The sequence below is a fragment of the Armigeres subalbatus genome, chromosome 2 (genome assembly GCF_024139115.2).
Source record: "Armigeres subalbatus isolate Guangzhou_Male chromosome 2, GZ_Asu_2, whole genome shotgun sequence".
Classification (NCBI taxonomy): domain Eukaryota; kingdom Metazoa; phylum Arthropoda; class Insecta; order Diptera; family Culicidae; genus Armigeres; species Armigeres subalbatus.
The window spans coordinates 203,442,896-203,465,223 of NC_085140.1; the positions used below are offsets into that span (position 1 = coordinate 203,442,896).

General features: G+C 38.5%; 1 protein-coding gene and 1 long non-coding RNA gene across 7 annotated transcripts in view; both read right to left on the reverse strand.

Annotated features, from left to right (window-relative positions):
• The window catches only part of LOC134211509 (aldehyde dehydrogenase, dimeric NADP-preferring-like), a 137,570-nt gene that overhangs the window by 112,305 nt on the left and 2,937 nt on the right, over positions 1-22,328 (reverse strand). The window contains exon 1 of one of the 6 annotated variants that reach the window (XM_062688413.1): positions 4,513-5,188. The exons of the other annotated variants lie outside the window; for them this stretch is intronic. The gene's annotated coding sequence lies outside the window, so the exon portion shown is untranslated. Of the gene's footprint in view, positions 1-4,512; positions 5,189-22,328 lie in introns of those variants that run through there. 6 annotated transcript variants of the gene reach the window in all.
• LOC134215767 (uncharacterized) lies at positions 15,763-16,237 on the reverse strand. The gene is made up of 3 exons (XR_009980301.1): positions 16,182-16,237; positions 16,045-16,118; positions 15,763-15,966 (listed from the first exon to the last, which is right to left on the reverse strand). It is a non-coding gene; the product is annotated as an uncharacterized LOC134215767 (long non-coding RNA).

Below are 22,328 nucleotides of genomic sequence, written 5' to 3' on the forward strand. Positions count from 1 at the left end.
GGAAGCAATTTAGCATAATCTAACATATTTGTAGACCAACATTTGAAAAGGGTTGATATTTACTTTGACTTTTTGTATCGAAGTAACTTAAAAACAAATGAGTTTACAAAAAACAAATAATTGCTTTGAAAACGGGCAAATGTTGCCGAAACGAAATTGAAGTGATATTCAATTGTAATACAGGTCGGACTCGATTATCCGGAGTATCGATTTTATTTTCACTCCGGATAATCGAATCACCTTAAAAAAATTAAATTTGCAATTAAATAACAAAAAACTTATGTTTTATTTTATTTGCAGTGGTGTAGTCAGAATTTATTTGAGAAAAACATTGATTAATCCACCTAGCGGTATCGGTGACTTTCTGGTGTATCATGGAAAAATAGTATTTTTGCCAAAACTTTTGAGTCTATAGTCCGATTCAGTCTTGATGCATTACAACTTGATGATTGAGAATAGGTGCCAATAAAATTGCTAGACTATTTAAGTTTTTTGTACAAAAAATAGTATGTTTGCCATTATTTATTTTGAGTCCATTGTCCGATGAATGAAATTCAAGCTCTATCTGGTAAAAGGGCGAATGACGCAAGAGAGAATTCTCTTCATCGACTTCTCCTCTTTTAAATAAAAGTGACTAGCAGAGGATTCCTTTGCAGTTCATCACCTCGGAATGCAAGTTCGCATTGTTTTCTTTCGTTCTGAGGTGATAAACCACAAAGAAATCCGCTGCTTGTCACTTTTATTAAAAAGATGGGAAGTCGACGAAGAGAATTCTCTCTTGCCTCTCTTGTCTTTTGGAACAATCGGTAGACCATTTCATCAGGATCCCAGAAACCTGATTATATTTGAACTGCCCAATATTTGATGATATTGTTTCAAACCTAGAAATCAGACCTACCAAACAGTATTGCAACTAAAATCATATCCTGATGATATGTTTTTACCATATTCATGGGTAGGACAATGCCTTGGCTGTCCGACCCAGGAGCAATCATGCGTAGGACATGTCCTACTTGTCCTACCCACTCCCGGCGCCACTGAAGGTATACCACGTTAGGCATAAGTACGTAATGCATAATGTTGGGCATTACGGACGTTAGGCATAATGGATGTTGGGCATGAAATAATGTTCTAAAGATCATCCTATGACAAAAAGAAAACAGAATCATGTCTAACGTTCATTACGCCTTACGGCGGATGACAGATTTTGATGCAGTTCTGCATAAAGAAGCATACAAAAAATGTATAAAATTTTGACATGAACACTTTCAGAAGGCGAAGTGCGCTGCGGCTAGGTGAATCGACCAGCAGATGGAAGATGACTTGCGGACCCTCCATAGACTTCTTGGTTGTTGTTGGACCGAGCCGAATGGAGAAGACTCTTATGTACTGCTCAGGCCAATTCGGCCTTAGTCTGAATAAATAAATTTAAAAAAAACTTCCAGAACACTTGAATACAACCATTATATTGATATCTTACAATTTTATATTAATTCAATACAGTGGTTGTAAAAAAGTATAAATTTATTATATCAAATCTTTGCAGAATTGTACATGCCCCGATTTTATACAATAATTAAAAGATTTGTTAGATTCAGCAACAAAGCGTAACTTTGACAGAAATCTCGGCAAAAACTATGCTTGCTGAAAGCTGAAACAAGTTCTATAAATGGTTGATATCCCGGTAGAAAATCGAGTTTGTTTTGAAGGAAAAAGGCAAGGAACATGACTAATAGGGTGGTTCAAAAAATCGATTTTGCTCCACAGTGCTCATCTGATTCTTTACCAAGTTCTGAGTGTCCTCTGAAAATTTGAGCTCATTTGGATTAAAACTGATTCAGCACAAGCCGTATCAAGTTTTCATGCAAATTAGTATGGGGAAATTTATTTTTTCATTGTACTGGTAATGACGCTTCCCCATTAGACGCAGGTTAAAAGAAAACCTACATAACTAGAAAGAATACTCAACAGCTTTCTCAACAGCCCAACGAAAACCGCATGTTGATTAATCGCCCCAATAATTAGTAATCGATTTTAAGACAGGTTGCGAATCTTTAGTCATGATCGTTAAACTTCTTTGATGGCATCACTGAAATGTGAAGTGCAACATAGTAGCCTGAATTTGTGAGTGCTATCTTTCGCGCAACGAGCAGCAATGTTGCCTGTTGCTGAGATATGCAATTAGCTCCAGAAAACCACGGTATAGATTAAATTCGATTACAAATAATTGGAACGATAAATTGAGATGCAGTTTTCACTGAGTGAAAGCTGTTGAGTATTCCTTTTAGCTATGTAGGTTTTCTTTTAACCTGTGCTTGATGGAGAAGCGTCATCAAAAGTATAATGAAAAAATAAATTTCCCCATACTAATTTGCATGCAAACATGAAACACCTTGTGCTAAATCAGTAATACAAATGAGCTCAAATTTTCAGAGGAGACTCAGAACATGGTAAAGAATCAGATGAGCACTGTGGAGCAAAATCAATTTTTTGAACCACCCTAATGACTAATTTTTAAAACAATTTGTGAAACTTGATGCTACATGAATGTGATGAGAATGTTGAGCTATATGTGAGCATATAACGGTAAATGACTTTAAAAGATGATTTGATTCAATAAAATGTATTTGGGGGAGGGGGGGCACACGCAAAGGGGTGTAAGTGACAAAAACTTGGTTTTGAATAATGGGGGTGAAGTTTTTCAATATTTTTTCGTTCCATACAAATCGTATGGAAGTTCAAAAAATGATTAATTTTCTGTGAATTTTCCCATTTTCTACAAATAACATACAAACTATATGATGCTGGGTCATTATGCCGAAGGTTATTAGGTCGAATGGTCATTAGGCCGAATAATCATTAGGCCGAACGGTCATTAGGCCGAATGGTCATTAGGCCGAATGGCCGTTAGGCCGAATGAGAAATAGGAGTGAGAAGTGAGTAGATCGAAGTGAGGAAAAAGAAGAACGGAAGAAGGTAGAAAGAAAAAAGAGTATAAAGGAAAAAGGAAGACGAAAGAAGGAAGAAGGGGGAAGGAATAAGGAAGAAGGAAAAAGGAATGAGGAAGAAGAAAGAAGGAAGAAGAAAAATGGAAGAAGGAAAAAGGAAAAATTGAAAAGGATGAAGGAAGAAGTAAGAAGGATGAGGGAAAGAAAAAGAAGGAAGAAGGCACAAGGAAGAAGGCAGAAGAAAGAAGGAAGAAGTAAGAAGGATGAGGGAGGGTAAAAAAAGGAAGAAGGCACAAGGAATAGGCAGAAGAAAGAAGGAAGAATTAAGAAGTAAGAAAGATGAGGGAAGGAAAAAGATGGGAGAAAGCAGAAGAAAGAAGAAAGAAAAAAGAAGGAAGAAAGAAGAATGAAGAAAGAAAACGGAAGAAGGAAGAATGAGTAAGGAATAAGGAAGCCGGGAAAAGGAAGAATGAAGAGGGAAGAAGGAAGAAGGATGCAGGAAGGAAAAGAAGGAAGAAGGATGCAGGAAGGAAAAGAAGGAAGAAGGAAGAAGTAAAAAAGAAGAGTGAGAAAGAAAAAAAAAAGGAAGAAGAAGGAAAAAAAGACAGATAGAAAAAGGAAGATGCAAGAAGGGAGAAGGAAGAAAGGGTGAAGGAAGAACTTCTCATTTTTTACTTTTTTCTAATTCTTCCTAATGGCCATTCGGCGTAATGACCGTTCGGCCTAATGGCCTGACACCAAACTATATCAGCATACATATTGCATATAGCATACATTTGCTGCAAATCTATAAAACCAAAGCATTTTTCGCTATAACTATCACAAATTTCACCAAAATGTCACTCATCTGTTTCTAACCCCCTCATTTATAATTATCGGAACGGTCTATATGCATCTCCAATATTCAAACGCTTAGCTGTACTTAGTGCCTTTAGTTAGTGTAGAATAAAATAAAAGTTGTTCAAAGAAACATGATACGATTTCATTGCACAAAACAAACAATAGAAGATAATGTTATCAACAAACGTCCCGCGAAATGCGTTCGAAGGACCTCAAGCACATGCCAATAGTACATGCACCACTTAAAAATATGTTAAAATAATTGTAACACTGCATGGATCGCCATAACGGTGGATAGGTGAAGATGAAAACGCATCGTCCCGAAAAACGCGGGAGCTCTGGTGACTGGTCACATTATTCGAATTAATTCGATGAGCATGATTGAACCGGTGAACATGATTAAATTTTCTTTGAACAAATATTTGCGATAGTATTCCTGTAGTAGCGACTTTTGACATACCAATTAGATTCACAACTGCAAGTTATTGAAACGCCTGGTGAAACGTAAACTACCGATGTAACATTGATTAAATTGTAGAGATGCAAAGTAGGAAAGAATGAACCTAAATAACATCGACACTAACCTATTTTATAAGTGATGCAGAACCAATGCATACCCAAACGATTGTTTTCCGTTGTTAAACCACGCATACGTTCAACAAAAGACGCACCAAAGAAAGGGCCCAAAACAATTATTGCATAAGAAAGCACTGAAACGACTTACACTGAACTTTTTCTTCCTTAGCGAGCGGCTTTCGAACGTCCAAAACTATTTGGTTTTAGCTCTACGCATTCACGTGGTTGAAACCAGTGCTCCACTTTCACACAGCAAATTTTGACCGTTGAAATTGTACAATTTGTATCGGTAGATTTGCGTAAAGATCGATGTATTCAATTTTGATGATGTTTTGACACACTAATTATGACTGACACACTTTTAAAACTCTGTACACTTTTGATATATAATGATTCTATTCCGCAGCTTTATCCGAGAACGTTTCATCACACTGCTAGTTATCACCTGTGTTATAACGCGCAATATCAAATATTGGTACTAACTTTAGTATGCAAATATGAATTCCACGTTGTACTCAAACACGACGACCATCGCCACTAACGCCACGGCTCATAGCCGAAAATAAATAACTAATCGCTCTGTTTAAATCTCCCCTACCGTCAAGTTTGGAGACCGCCAGTCGAATATTTCATCCAGTCCCAAATCACGCTGCCAAAGCTGCCCAAGATGCTAGTTAAAACAAATATCTCCAAAAACACCCAAAACCCCTTCACGAAAAAGCTCAAACCAAACTGAACGTTAATGAAAATCCAGCTGACTGGTTTCGGCTTTCTTCCCTACATTCGTTGACAACAACAAAGACCGTCAAAAATTGGTGCTGAGTACATAACACCGGGGCAGCCTACCGCCTTATTCAAAACCATAGCTGATACTGATGCTTCGCTAAACCAGTCTGTCCACCAGTCCTCCTCGTCGCTGCTGGACGCACTATGGGGAGGGCACTGGCACTGGCGCATAAGTTCTGTTTATACTCCATTCACTTTTATTAAAAAAAAATTGCTACATAATCATCACTATAATAGTACCTACAAAATAAAATATAGACGGAAACATCTGTTTAAAATAGAATCATACGTTGTTCTACTGTATGTTCTTTAAAGATCCAAAACTATAAAGGAATGTCCAAGTGATTTTGCAAGAAGTTTCGAATTCAATAAAATTATTATTTCAATTGTTTAATGCTGTAATATATCAGGATAAGCAAAGATAGATACATGTGCAAATCCATGTACCTATAACAAAAGTACAATGTGCAGTACGTGTAGAATCTTATTTCAATGGTTCATAATCACACAGAATTGTGACTTGCAGAACATGGGAAACCTTCCCACAGTGAGCCGCTATTGCCGATTGATACATGAGGAAAGAAATTCAAGTCCAATGCTATTAGTTCGCACCTTCACGTTTGTTCTATCGACTCCATATAGACTCGTCCTATCAACAAACCTATAGCTCGTTGGATAGCGCCTGTTGACGCGCAACGAGAGTCGGTCGTAGACTGGGGAACACCGCAGGTATCACTGGCAGTCAGTCAGTGGTCGAACGGAAGATGATTTTAAATTATTGTTTAGAGGTTGCTTCCTTCTTTCTTGAAAAGAGTTCAATTATGAGTTATGTTCATTTATATCTTTACCCAGACATTTTTGTTTGTTAGACAATCATCAGTTTTTTTTTTAGCATATACAACTTTTTATATATGTATAATATATTTTTCCATGATCTGTTTGAAGTCGTATGAGGTGAGGGGTAATTTCATTCAAATTGAATTCTTCAATCGGCAAGATTTGAACCGTTTTTCAAACAAGGTGTAGTACAGAGTCATCGTCCACAGCATAGTCATTTAATGACCACCGTTTGCTTTTTGCGTGTGGTTCTTGCGATATCAAAACCCAATAAACGGCGTTCTACCAAGTGGATACATATGTTTGTTTCTGTTTAGAAAATAGATTTTTACGAAACAAACACTCATGAAGCCGTGCATTGACCCCTGCAAATCAACGCAATATTAGAATAGAAAACCTTACACAGATGAAACTATTGCTGTCGTGGCGAACAGAACTTTTTTGTTTCGGGTTGTTCGTTTGCTATCGCAATCATTGGAATCAGGCGACCAAAAACGTCTCATAGGAAGTAAGAAATTTTCCATAGAAAGATAAAAAAAAATCCAAAATTATTAATAATCGAAATTTCGATGAACTGAAAAATTTCAATAAACCAAAAAGATATTATCAACTTTAAATAGAAAAATTGCAATGAAAAAAAACCTTTCCTTGTTGAAACCCCAAATGTGTATTCAGTGTGCTGGCCACACACGATACATATTCAAGCGCAATGGCTGGTAGAGAAAACCTTTCAATTAATAACTATGTAAATTTTAATAGAATACGAAGTCGAAAAGTAGCAGAAAAAGTCTAAAAAATAGAATTGGAAGATTTGGGCTTATTTTATTGCCGGAAAACGTTATTGATTATATTGAACAAATACGAATCAACCTGCCATATAGCAAATTTAGATTTTCATAAATTATCAATTAAATTCGTTTTTATTGCCAAGATGCAATGAAAGTTCGAGGACACTTTCCATAATACATCGTGAAAGTGGGGTATGGGAGCGGGCATCGTATGGGGTAATAGGCATCGCATCATCCTTATTCCTGCTGCATTTTAAGTTTTGCGTGGTAACACGGCAGGTGCATCTTGCCTAGGGAATGAGATAGGAAGGCGGTATGAGTGTATAGTTTTATTGACGCTGTGGGGAGAATTTTGATTAGCGTATACTGAAGATTGTTGCATTTTACCTAGCTTTGTTGTCTCCTTGTTGGATATTTTTCTACAGTTTTTGTATACTTCATACAAGTAGGGTGTTGGGGATTCGGGGTAATAGTGTTCCAATTTCTTTGTTACGGGTTGTAGCTTGCGATGATTAGTTGATGAGGCAATTTGAAGGAAAGAGAGAAGAGGACTATTTTTAAAGTATTTACTGCATGTACCCGGCCTTGTCCTGAATTCCCAGTTTGATTCGCAGATTTTCTACAATCGACAAATGATAAAATCAATTAATCAACAGAGTAAATGTATTTTTTTTATTGATACTTCATCATTTGAATAGAATAGAATTTTTGTAAAGATTGACTTTGCTAAATAAATTCTTGGTAAGATCTTAATGATATTTCCGGGGAAACGTTGTTTCCTATCGAATGTTATTTCCAAGAAATACTATTTTTGGGAATATGTAATTTTCAGGGAGATGTAGGTAATTTAGCATAAAGTCGCTTGACAAAATTTAGACATAATTGGGCACATGGCATAATTCAGAGCCGTGGGAGAGAAAGGATTATTTGATATTTTTTCACATAGTAGATCGATGATATATTCTGATAAATATAGACTGATGTTAGGCATTTTTCGGAAATACGGACGAACGAAACGGCAGAACAACTTCCGAGGAACCGATCATATTTATCATAAACTTATTCCAGGCAAACGCCTACTTGAAAAAAAAAGCAACACTACTATTACCTGATGCCGGACAAACACAAATACTATTACAGAAGCGATAAAATTCGTCCCGGCAAACGTCCATTTCCAAAGAAGGAATCACAAACAAACGTTGAACAAAAGAACGAGCTCACCATGGCCTTATTCCGGACAAATGCCTACTTAAAAAAAAGAATTACATCCACCATTATATCATTCCGGCCACACGCCTGTTTTTAAAGAAATGATTAAGCCCATCATCACCTAATTTCGGGCAAAAGCCTATTTATGAAGAAGGGATCATACCCCCCATTGTCTTATTCCTGGAAAACGCCTGCTTCTAAAGAAAGAACCACTTACCACTAGCCTTGTTCAGGGCAAACACATACTTTTAAAGAAGAGGTCAATTCTACTATTGCCTTATTCTGGGCAAACGCCTAATTCTCGAAAAGGAATCACATCAATCGTTGCATTATTCCGGGTAAATATCCACCTCTGAATAAGGAATTACATCCACCATCCCGAAGGAAAGACATTTTATCAATGATTTTCACTGGGCAACCATTATTACGGCCAGACTGACGACGTTTCCAGTCTATACCGCCAACAGCTGTCAAGTCTTTATTGTTTTTATTATTCGAATAATTAATCAATAACACTGGCCATTAATCGTCAGTGATTGTGCTTTAATTACTAGTTAAACCAAAATATCGTTTTCACGGTGTTAGTTCTAAAATACAATATTATTGGATTTGAAAAAGTTCGAGATTTCTCGGTATTCCTTAGTATTTGCATGGCTTTGTTTTCTATGTTTACGTGTTCTGTTTTGAGTTTTGTTCTTGATTGTACATATTTTGAACATTGAAGTGAAATATGAGTGGAATCTTCTTTTACCCCGCAACTATCGCATTTGTTATCATTAGATAATTTCCACATGTAAAGTTTTTCTTTAGTCAGTGTATGGAATGATCTGAGACTTCCTATTGTTACTATTTCTGAAGTGTTTAGATCGTGTTCTTCAAATCACGGTTTGAAAGCTGTTTTTTTAAGTAGATTGTAGTGTGTGATTTCTTTTTCGTTTATATTTTGGTGTATTCTTGTGACCAGTCTTCTAATGTTTCTTGTTTGGCAAGATTTATAGTGTCATTTTTAGATATTTGTGTGTATATAGAGCCGGTGACAAGCGTGGTGTCATCATTATCAATAGACATAGCCCGCTGTCATCATTGAAACGCAGTATGCCAAAAATTAAAGCCCGGGACATCCTGGCTACGATCTTGCGATGGGCTAAACAATAGGATGTCAAAGCCTGTTGTATATTGTCTGTTCACAAATACAGCCTTCTTTGGAAAGGTTGTCTGAGTATTCGTTACCTGTTATGACGAATTTCGCGCCAACTCGACCAGCGATTGGCAGCACCATCTCAGAATCGAATTAAACTTGGTGGGCATAAAGATATGGTATTTTTAAGCCACTCTGCATACTTAGTTTTTCAAAATTTGTCAAGAGTAACATTTGATGAGGGCCCAATTTTTTTTTCATTGATTTTTTAAAAATCGATGTAACTCTAAAATGACAAGACCTACAAAAAAGTGTTGTATGGCGGACTGTCGTGAAATTCCCTGAAGTTTCTTGGAAAAATATCCAAAAAACAAAAAACGGATTTCTACACTGAAAAAAATAGTTTAAAAATTTTAAATCGATATTACAAAAAAACTCATTTCAGAAATCGATGAAATTTTTTCTGTAAATAGGTATTTTAATGATCTAACTTTTCTGGGAATAATGTTCCTGTGACATATTTAAGGAAAACAAGTTTTTGTAACAAAAACTTTTATCATGTCCATATTGAGTGAAAATTTATCAGCGTGTTTCATGCCTACAGCGCCAAATATAGGTTCAGCAGCCTATCATAAACCAACGACACGTTTTGGACGTATAAAAATTTGTTTAGGACGCAATTTAGCATAATCTAACATTAATGTGGACCAACATTTGAAATGGGCGTATTTCTTATATCAATGTTACACACAAACGACCAGATTTACAAAATTGTGATGTTTGATGGACTAATGTAAATTTGTCTGAACTGTAAAATCTGAAACATAAAAGAGCGTTTCGTTCACCGAGATAATAAATCAATGGATGTAAAGATTAAAATTGGTTTAGCAAAAAAAATGGAGGTCGATTTTTTTATCAGATAAACATTTTGATTCCAAACGATGAAGTTCGGTAGATAATTTCATTAGGGGGATTTCGGGTGAACGCACATTCAAAGAATAATAACTTTTTCGCATTTTTTTATTTTTTCTAAATTTTATTTGATACTACATTTAATTCTTATTTCTACTTGAATACTCATTAATTTGTAAATTTACTCGAACAATTTTAAGACTTTTAGGTCTTCATCTGAGTTGGAATATTTTTTAGCCAGGATTTTATTATGAGCGATTTACCAAGAATGAAACTTTTGTGTGGCAGTTATAGTATTTGCTTTTTTGAAAAGTTCATCAAACTCTTCTGCCATTGTTGAGTATTGCTCATTCGAGATATAACAGAAATGTAATTTAGTGATATTTTTGTCTGATTGTGTAACTGCCCATTCGTACAACTTCCGAGGAGTCTTAATAGTATTTCCATAATCTTTGGCAAGACTTGCTCGTTTTGCCATTCGTTTGAGAGTGCCACCAATAGCTTCGCAAGGGCCTTTTCCGTGCGATGTTGCAACAAAGTGCCAAAGTGTCTGCTTCTAAGCCATGTTTTGAATTGAAATTACACAGACTTGCAAAGTTCTTTTTATTTTTCTAATGAGCTGCAGCTCCACCAGGCACAAAAGTAATTTTTGTGAAATCGATCGACTGTTTCAAAAAGTCAATTAATTTTGAAATAAATATTATAATTATAAAGACAGTATCACCGTCTTTGACCAGAGGTCGCACATACTGGACATGTAACATCTAGCATGAGACAACGGACACAGGACATTAACACAACACCCAGTGGACCAGTGGGGAGCTTTTCGCTTTACGGAAAGTTTTCTCCTTACCGGGGCGGAAATCGAACCCACACTCCACAGCACAACCGTCTAGACGATTGGCGTCGCTAACCGCACGACCACGAAGCCAATGAATAAGTGAACAGCTTTTATGTTATGGGTCATTACTTCTGATTAATAAAGCTAACGTTTTCTTTGTTGCCTGGGAATTATTCCAACCCTGAGAAGCATTTTGGATAATGAATGAATAATTATCAGAGAAATCCAACAGTACAAGTATTTCACTTTGACCTAAAGTACTCTTTTTGTTTTTCAATTTGCTGTTTGCGCATAATGTCATGAGTTATAAGTTTATCAATTTTTTCAATGAAATGCGATAAAAATTCATCTACAGGCTTTATAACGGTTTCTAAATTACACCGATCATTGGTTAGCCTTTGCTGAAAAACAACATATTCTTTTCCACTATTACAATTAAATATCACTTTAGTTTCGTTTCGGCAACATTGCCCGTTTTCAAAGCATTTATTTGTTTTTTTTTGTAAACTCAATTGTTTTTAAGTTACTTCGATACAAAAAGTCAAAGAAAATATAAAACCTTTTCAAATGTTGGTCCACAATAATGTTAGATTATGCTAAATTGCTTCGTTCTTCGCTAATTTTTTATACGTTCAAAATGTGTCGTTGGTTGATGATAGGCTACTGAACCTATATTTGGCGCTGTAGGCATAAAACACGCTGATAAATTTTCACTCAAACTTAGAAAAACTCCTTAAATATGTCACAGGAACATCATTCCTAGAAAAGTTAGATAATTGAAATACCTATCCGCAGAAATTTTTTTATCGATTTCTAAGATAAGGTTTTTTGTAATCTCGATTTAAAATTTTCTAAACTATTTTTTTTTTCAGTGTACAAATCGGTTTTTTATTTTTTGGATATTTTTCCAAAAAATTTCAGGGAATTTCACGACAGTCCGCCATACAACACTTTTTTGTAGGTCTTGTCATTTTATAGTTACATCGATTTTAAAAAAATCAATGAAAAAAAATTAGGCCCTCATCAAATGTTACTCTTGACAATTTTTGAGAAACTAAGTATGCAGAGTGACTTAGAAATACCATATCTTTATGCCCACCAAGTTTCATTCGAATCTGAGATGGTGCTGCCAGCCCCATAGAAGGGTTGGCGCGAAATTCGTGTAGACCTTTGTGTCCCGGTACCCATCTTAAGTATACTGTTTTGTGAGTTTATGTATAATGTTAGATATTATGAAGTTATATTTCGTGTTTTTGTTTTTGAAGCTGATTAGGGCTGATTTGGAATATGAACATATTACAAAATGTTCTCCTTCCTTGGTCTCAATTATATTCATTGCTGTATTAATTGCCATGAGTTCTACGTTCATTATAGACATTGCTCTGTTTATTTTTCTTTTGATTTTTTCATCATTTTGTTCGCACCATATTACAACGCCACATGCATTCGATGTTTTTGATCCGTCCGTATATATTTTTTCGCATTGCCTATATTTGGTAGCTGTATAATCAATGGTAAATGTTTTAATCGTTTCGTTATATATATTTTTGTATTGATTTCACATTGTATAAATGTTCTAACTTTGTTATCCGCGTATTTTAGTTTATTTTTTGTGTAACTACCCAACAAACAATTTAAGTTGAATTAGCTAGTTTTTTAGCTGATCAAGCCAAATTGTGACGAAATAAGCTCTTTATCAGCCTCCAATGCTTGTTGGATATTGTGTACTTTATGCGAGAGTTTATTTTATTTTTTATTTTATTTAGAACTTGCAGACCCGACAAACTTCGTTTCGCCAAAAATTGATTTATTCTCTGATTAATTCTCAAGTTATTAAGAAATTTTTGTTTGATTTGTATGGAAGCCCCCCTTTCCAAAGGGGGGAGGAGTCTCGAATCATTCTAAGAATATTTCCCGGCCCCAAAAACCTCTGCATACAAATTTTCACGCCGAGCGGTTCAGTAGTTTCGGAGTCTATAAGGTTCAGACAGACAGAAATTCATTTTTATGTATATAGATAGAAGATAGATTAAACAGCAATATTGCCTATTTATCTGGGTTTATATTTATTCTAAGTGCTTCTAATCGTACTTTAATATTCACCATGAGAATCTATGGGCGAAAACGATTAATATTCCTGAACTACTGACGCTCGTCATAAGGTTAATAAACTTTATCAACGAGAGGGATTCTCAACCACCAATTTTGAATGACGTTGACGGAAAAGGAAGCGGAATACGGAGATTTATTGTATTACAGGCATACCTCGATAGTACGTACACCTTCGTAATTTTAGTGTACGTACTATAGAAGCGTACGTATTATCGAAGCAAAAAAAAATACGAAAAAAAAAATTTTTTTCGCCTTTTTGTTTATTTGCGAATAGCAGAATATTCATAAAACCACCCGGAAGTCAAAATTTCGATAGAAGGCTCTGTATTCTAACCATACTTTTGATTTGATATATTACACAAGGGACCAGGATCCAGATTTTTCTTGAAATGGTACCTACATGTAGCATTGAGCAAAATCATCGCCTTTGTACATGTGAGTTTTTTTTTCTACAAAATACTGTATTTCAATACTTCAGAACATCCATAAATTACGTGACATTTTCAGGAGTAATGTTTCAAAGCTATGTTATGCAACGTACACACCAGTCAAGCAGTTTGACGAACATTGACTCCGCCCCCAAGAAAACGCTTCGGTTGCTGCTTTGTTTGAACGTGTGTGAAGTTGTTCTAACAACCATTTGACAGTTGGCGGCTCGGTTGGAAAAAATTAAAACGGTTTGATTTTGGTTTGAGTTGCCGGGGGTGGAGTCAAGGTTCGCCGAACGTGTTTGAGCATTTGTAGTGAAGTTGCACAAACCCCCACATATTTTTTGATGGTTGGTGCTCAAGTTGGCGCTTCGGTCGTTCGTGTGTGATAATGTTGGTCGAATAAATTGATTGTTCGTGCCGCTGTTGGTAAAACTTGATGGATGTTTGAATAAACGAGAGGTGGAGTCAAACTGCTTGACCGTGTGTACGTTCCATTACACTTCGCGAATGATTATGTGTGTCACTACAAAAAGCGACGATTGGGGGTGGTTAATAGATCGCCACATTTTTACGTGACGTATTTTATGGATTTCCCCTATAGTTTTATAGGAATGAAAAGCTTTGAGGTTGCCCTGAACTATCACTGTTTTTTTGACTGTTTTAACTCCATCGACGCTTCCTGACAAACATTTATGAAACGCTGCTTTTAATAAGTTCTGCAACTAAATTCGTTATAAGCTCACAATGGTGTTTAAATCAGATGTAAAATTATTATGTAGCATATGAAGGATCCTACGCAAGTGCCAAGATCAAAACATTTGAAATTTTAACTAAAATCGTGCAGAAAATAAAACGAAAAAAATATTTTTTTGTGTACGTACTATCGAGGTAAAATGTACGTACAATCGAGGGAACGTACTATCGAGGTATGCCTGTATTGCGAAGTTCGTTGCCTGAAGCGTAGAACCAGGCTTGAGAGAGTTTATTCTCTTGGAAACTAAATCGCACTTTTTTTTTAAGATAAAGACGTGCTAATGCTTGAACTGAATGATCTTGAATGAACGAGTGACTTAGCTTAAGTATTGCCAAACATTTTAATGACTTGAATAAAGCTGCAAGGGACGGATCAACACGTCGAACTTTTATCATCCAACATTAAAGCGTTTGAAAAGAAATTGCCACAAAACATTTTGGCACAGTTTGTTGCTGAAAACTGGAACATTTCCATCATCTTGTTGGTTTTATAGACAAATCTCATCTCAGCACATTTCAAGAATAAAAGCAGTAAAAAAACTTCGAATCCTGGTTTGCGAATTTTGGTCATCAATTATGAAAACCATTTGCGCTGATTATACGATATAACCCGCCAACCCGCACGTTTCCCGGGGAAATAAGACAGGTGGTTTAAGCGCCACTCCTTTCGGAGACCACCTTCCAGATATAGGGCTGCCCGGCCGCTGAGACCCCCAGGGAATGGGTCTAATTACTCCCGTTTTCAGAGAGGGAACGAATCGGGTGACGTAAGACTGGGGGTGAAGACAATGAAGGGGAAAAGGGGAAGGGAAATCGATTTACTAGCGTAGGAATTAGGCGATTGCGAAACAATACTTACGCCCTTTTATCATCACTGGATGACCTGAAAGAACCTGCGAATCCTGCTATAAAAGAATAGGGAGTTATCGTGGTTGTTTCGGGGAACCGCCCCAGCAAGATATAATAAATAATAAAAATAAATTAACGACCGATTAACATGCTAAACTTTAACCAACTTTATTCTCGCATTGCATTCGGGATAGACTTTTACGAACGACGGTTCGCCTACATTTATGCTACCAGCATTAACAAAACAACATATCACTACAAATGTTCAGAACAGATTCATTTTCACATACATATATTTCTCTTCATGTTTCCATTCCCCTCTCTGCCTAGGCCTACTGTTTGCTTTCCCTTACTCTCTCTTTCTCTATCTAACCTCTGTCTTCATTCGGAGCGTGTGTTGAGTTCTATGCGTGCAGTGTGTTCATTCCGGGTCGGTTTAGATGTGTGTGCTCAGAAGCATGGCTGTCAGCGCAAGCGCGGGGACTAAGGACAGCCACGTGAAATCTGTATTGGCACGCTACTTACTTTGATTGCTTCGGTAGCGGCGGGAACTGAGCCATGCGCATGGACTTACTTAATAATCATGCATGATTTACTCACGGTTTTCTTGGCGTATGCTTTTGGGTGGAATTTACGGAAATCACCACGGTCGTTCATTCATGTAGAGACGCACCGTGGATCGAAACTCGCGTCGATGAGCGTGACGCTGATGAACTTCCCTCCGGTCTGTGGGCTTCACGCGGCGGCGTTGATGAACTACCGACAGTTGGCGCAATTTGACGATGAACTCGGATGACTGCAACCTCTGCCTAGGGCGCGATGAAACGTACGCAAGCCCTCTTCCGGTCGACGTACTTCCGGGAAAACCCTCGTAGCTGACGGTGGGGTCAGAAGCGATCGTTGGCTTTGGGGTGCGATGTGTGGGGTTTCGCAGAATGCCACAAACCTAATTGAACACGTGGTGTCGTTCGACGACATAATTAGCACACACACATAATGCACACAATATTAACCGACAAATTACCTGCACAATTTATACACACGCACAAAACTAGTAGCTACACGGAACAACTTAGCACTCGTATTTAGCTAACTCAACTAATTTTGGGAAAGACTTTATTAAGAATCAATTAAATTAAAGCATGCTAATATGTTAATCACCTTTAAACACACATCACGGCGCGACACTTAAAAATCCGATCACTCCTGCCTCTTCCACTAGCCAGAACGAAGTGATCGATCAAGTCAATTTTTCCTCAGATCAAGGTGCGCATTATTAATTGCCTTCGCAATCATAACCTTCGGGAAATCCTGAGAGGAAATCCGAAGGTTGGATAATTCCCACGCTCGCGAAACGATCAAGGTTAAAGGGAGGGGGATTAGTCTACGCCGAAAGGCTTACATCACCCAGCTCGCTAAATCTGAGAGAGCGGACCCATTCGGGATAAGTTCAATATCCCCTGAATGCATTCCTCCGGGGGTCAATGCACAGCAGCAAGCGCGCAAATTTCATATCTGCTGCTATCACTTTTCCCTTTTTGGGCGGTTACAGCATGTGCGAGTTGGCTAGGGTAGGAACTCATTTAAATGAATGTCTGTGGGACGCTACTCGTGAATTCGAAGATATATTCATGCAACGGGTGTACTTTCCAGTGTTAGGCTGGTTCAAACTAATTACAATATTACGGATATTTAATGCTGAAGGAAATACGATAACATTTAAAGAACGGACATGCTCGTTACATCATTCCCCACTAAAAGTACGAAAATTTGATTGGCATTGGAATGGAGATAACAATTACCAATCAAATTTTGGTAGGCCAAACTGATCTACAAGACATTTTCATTTACATATTTACAATAGTGCATGAAGCAATCTGTTCAATTTTCGGGGTCATATAGATTCATTGTTAGCCTGGGCTAACTCCATCTCTGCTTACAGCACAGTTTCTATCACGGAACCTGCCTGCTACTGACTATCAACGACATTAAGTCTCCAGTCTCCAGCGAAAATGAACTTGAAAGACTCAATGTACTAATTACAAACATGTACTAACAATTGATTTTGATTTGAACGGAAAAAGCTATTGAGACCATAATTTGAAGAAGTTTATTTGTTTTATTGTTGATGACCACATACACGCAAAATTAGAAAAATAACGATACATAACCAAAAACTACATTTAAAAGGCATCACCTCAATGTTGTCGACAAACATGAGTGAGCTAACGCGGTAAACGAAACGAACTGGTACACTATCTTCTACACCAGGACATATGCCGATTAACGAAGACAGTGCACACGAAAATCCCACAAAAGTGGACGCGGAACCGATGGGTCGAAATTGCAACCTCAAGCCCAACACGAAGCGAGCGCGCGAGATTCGATTTCTTCCCACCATAAATACTGTACCTATTCAGAATTTGCAGCCACGGATTCACATCCGCGATTAATGCTCATTCGGAAATCGGAACGCAAATTATATTCTTGAAAGAATTTTTCACGCCAGGCTTTACCCGACAACAAAATTCTCAAAGAAATTTTTCTAAAACATTAACACAAAATAAATACCATCCATGCACCCCTTGCATTCAAAATAAATGAACTCTGATGAATTACTTCATTCATTCATCGCCACTCATACCAGTCTATCAAGCATACAGGTCAACAACAAAAAGAAACGTCAAAACAACGTCGTCGCGGAAAACTCGGTTCGCGTGTGGAAATCGTAGAAAAGTGGAAAATTTTCGTGTTTCGGGTTCGTTACGGAGGAAAATGGTACCGTTGGAGTGTTCCGCAGGTGTCCCACCCCGGTTGGACCAATTTTTCAGGATAGTTTGCCGATTGCGATCGTTCCAAACATTAGATGTAAGTTGTTTTGTTTGTTATCTTTCCCAGTTGGACCGACCACATCCTCGGGAGGACGGGGACATTAATACGTACGAGCAACATAGATGACAACGACGGGGACGAAAATACAACCGAGCCACCTAACGTATGAACTATGAATGAAGATATGGACAACGGGGAAGAAAGAACGGCGAATGATTAGACGTCTACTACACTATAACTACTGAAATGACTACAAAAAGGTAATTATTGTACTAATTTACAAATTTACGAGTGACTGGACAAAAATTTATACTTTTCTTTACCCTTTTTAGGTACGAAAACAACGATTTGCTATGTACAAATAAATATTCATGGAAGTGTAAATAAATAAGATGATATGGAATGGAAATTGAACGAATTATTTTGTACAATGATGACAAACCCAACAAAAACGAATGTAATCGTGAGTGACAATTAATTTACTATTAACGAAAAGGCTTTATACTAACATTACGCTAAGATTTAGGGAACTAGGACTACTAATCACTAATTATTTACATATTTACAACGTGTACGCCACAGTGGGTCGTAACTTCGTCTTTGAGTCTGCCCTTTCGGTGTTTATATCAACGCGTCGTTTTGTAGTCACTTCAAGAAAGTTATTCATAGCTGGTGTAGGAACAATTTCGGTACCCTCAGTGTTCGGTTCGTTCGAAAACTTGCCTCCCACGAGTCCGTCGAAATGCCCTTCAAGATGCAATTAACCCCGTAGGTGTTTTTTTCCTCATCGTAGTCTGTGGTCACTCACTAGGAGGTTCATAGCTTAAAAAGCTGCTACCACTTAATGGTTTAGATGAGCCTGCATCTTTTTCAGCCTGTTGGCAAAGTAGACCCCTAAGCGTTTGCCGTTTTGGTCCTCCAATTCATACGTATAAGTCCCTAATACCTTCCTAACAATTGCAGGCTCGAATTTCGGAGCTAGTTTTTTGCAAAACCCTTTATCCTTGTTCGATAAATCGAAAGTTTGTTTAAGAACAGTTTCCCCAACAGTGTAAGACGGGCAATTAGGATTTGACCTGAGATTGTATGTCTTGGAGTGCTTGGCGTAGGCGGTCGATAAGTTCTGCTTCACTTGGTCAAACAGCTTACGTCTACTTTCGGTCGTCGAATTGTTACCGTCGTTTGTCGTTATGGTGTTGTCCCTTATTCGTGCGTATTCGGACCCGTCAGAAATTTTATCTCTGCCAAACACTATGAAATACGGACTATGTTTGGTCGAGTCGTGAACCGCATTCCTGATGGCGTCAGCGATTTCTTGCAGATTGTCTGCCCAATGGTTATGAGTGCCTTTCAGCGTTGCCCTAATGGCTGTAGTTATCACCCGGTTAACTCTCTCGGTATTGTTAACCTGGGGATGATACGCCGGGGTCAACCAATGCGATACGTTGTAGTTCTTCAGCAACTCTCTGAACTGCTTTGATATGAATTGCGAACCATTGTCGGTCAACATGATTTCCGGGACTCCGAATAGTCTGAAGATCATGTTTTCTACAAATTCAACCAGCGAATGCGCTTTTGCCTCCCTGAACGGCTGAACCAGTATGAATTTACTGAAGACATCGGTCGCAACTAGAAGGCTGGTATGTCTACCTCTTCCCGATGGTGGCAGTGGCCCGACATAGTCTAGGGTCACGAACTGCCAGGGATATTCGACAGGTTTTTGTGATCCCATTGGCGGAGTAACGTTAGAGTTTCCGGCTTTACTTGTCTGACATTTCAAGCAGCTTCTACAGAACCGGCGTACTTCCTCATTCATTCGAGGCCAAAAGAAACGCTGTTTTATTGCTGCTAACGTTTTTTCAAAGCCCAGGTGAGCTTTTTCATGCTCCTTCCTAATTATTTCTCTCCGCTGTACTGAACTTGGAATCAGCTTCCATGCAAACCGTGGATCGGTCTGTTTGCTCAACGATTTTACATAACGGTATACCTGGCCGTCTATAACTCGGAAATCAACATGTTTTCCAGGGTCTGCTTGAATTTTATCGATTAGATCCTCGTATTCAAAGTCTGGTCCCGTTATCGTAACCGTATCGACTTCTATCGAACGAGACAAACAGTCTGCCGTTATATTGGCCTTTCCTTTTCGGTATTCTAGGTCAAAATCGTAAGCTTGAATACGAAGTGCCCATCGAAGCAATTTCGCATTTCCGGTCTCAGTTCCCACATTAAAGAGCCACAATAAGCTCCGGGCATCAGTGACCACACGGAACTTCGTTCCCTCTACATAATGCCGGAAATGTTGTATGGCCGAGAGAACACCTAAACATTCTTTTTCCACGGCAGAGTAGCGACGCTGCGTTCGGTTAAGTTTTTTACTAAAATAACTTATGACCCTAGTCACCCCTTCTTGTTCCTGAACAAGTGCTGCTCCTACGGCTCTGTCGGAAGCGTCTGACTCGATTGTAAACATCCGAGAAAAATCTGGGTTGCCTAGAATCGGAGCTGACGTGAGGACAGATTTGAGGCTTCTGAAGGCACTCTCCGACTCTTTTGTCCACTTGAACTTTTTATTTTCTTTTGTTAGCAGATCAGTGATCGGGGCAGTAATCTGGCTATAATTTTTAATAAAACGTTGGTAAAACCCCGCGAGGCCCAGCAGTCGCCTGATGTCCTCTTGCGTTTTAGGTTGGGCGTAATCGAGTATTGGCTGTATGCGTGAAGTGTCAATGGCCACGCCGCTTTGGTTTAAAAGATAGCCTAGATATACGACTTGCTTCCGGCAAAATCTGGACTTCTCGAGTGAGATTGACAGCCCTGCCTTCCGCAATCGTTCCGCTACAATTTTCAACAGTCGTAAATGTTCCTCGAAGGTGTTTGATGCTATCACTATATCGTCCAGATATACAAATACGTATGGCTCAAGGTCGAAGCCTATCGCCTTATCCATCAATCTGGACATGGTGAATGGAGCGTTCATAAGACCGAACGGCAGCACTTTGAAGCGGTAAACGCCCTTTGCCGTCCGAAACGCTGTGAAGTTTCGACTCTCCTGCTTCAAGGGAATCTGGAAGTAGGCGTCTTTTAAATCAATGACCGTGAAGTACTTTGCTTTCCCCAATCGACGAAATATGTCTTGCATATTGCGCATTGGGTACGTGTCTTTCACGGTCATTTTATTGATTTTCCTCAAATCTAAACATACCCTTACTTTGCCGTTCTTCTTCAGAACTGGTACAAGAGGGTTGGTATATTCGCTGTAGCATGCTTCTATCGCGTCTAACTTTTTGAATCGTTCCACTTCTTCATCGATGGCCTGCTGAATGTAGGGGGAGCATTTATACATAGGAGCATTTTTAGGCTTCGCCCCTTCCTTGAGAATTATCTCATGCTCTATCAGGTTAGTCCTTCCTAGCTTACCTACACATGTTAGTTCGAACCTTTTACTACGTTCGACAGTTGCTGTCTTTGTAGTTCGGAAAGGTCGTGTTCGGTTTCTATGGCGTCCGTATTAGGTGTTGATTCTGTTGGCCCCTCATATACTGGTATTTCTAATGTATCGTCTTCCTCTGCCGTATCCAGCGATGGAAGATCACCTGAAGGCTCTATTGTGAAACAGAGCGGAGAGTTATCGCGGTATTCAACCGTTTCAATCTCCTCGAGTCCTTTTCCTACGTCAATCATGGGTTTAATACCAAAGGACTCCCAAAAGTCCGCACCCAGGATTAGATGGCGAGATATTTCAGGGACCACCAATGTCGGGACGACTTTTGTAAGACCTTTGTATGAAAAGGGTATGTTTACATAACCCAAACAGCCGTATGCAGAACCGTCAGCAGTAGTGACTCGGATTGCTGCTGGCTGAATTGCAAGATTGTATTTATGGACAATGTCAAGAGAGTTTAAGATGCTGATTCCCGCCCCTGAGTCGAGTAGAGCATCTAGTTCCGAATCGAAGATTCTGACTCTGATATGTGGACATTTTGTATGATTAATCCTAATATGATAAATATGAGAGAAGGGGTTGTACGTCTTATTTGGTTTTGAAGATATGGGAATGTCGGCTTCCGGAGGGATGAACGAATTCCCGGCGTCACACCCCTTTATTCGTTTCCCTGTCGGCGTTGGAGGACACCTTCCGCTGGCGGCGAGCATCGCTCACAACTGCGTATGGTTCTGCCTATGTTTCCGCAACCATAGCAAAAAATGATTTTGGGTTTCTGGCACTGCCTCCAGCCATGGCCTTGCTCCTGGCAATTCCAGCAATTTAGAGTGTTTGAATTGGTCTGTTGGTCCCTAGTCAAAGCATGCTCATTACCCTGTCTAAAATTCCTATTACCTCTGCTTCCTATCGCGTTGATAGACGCTGACTGATCGCTTTCATAGTCGCTGTACTGTGCCTCGATTTGGTGAACCGGTCTACGCATTGGTACTTCAGGTGTCTGTTGCTGAATTTGTGGGTCAGCTGCATCGATTCGA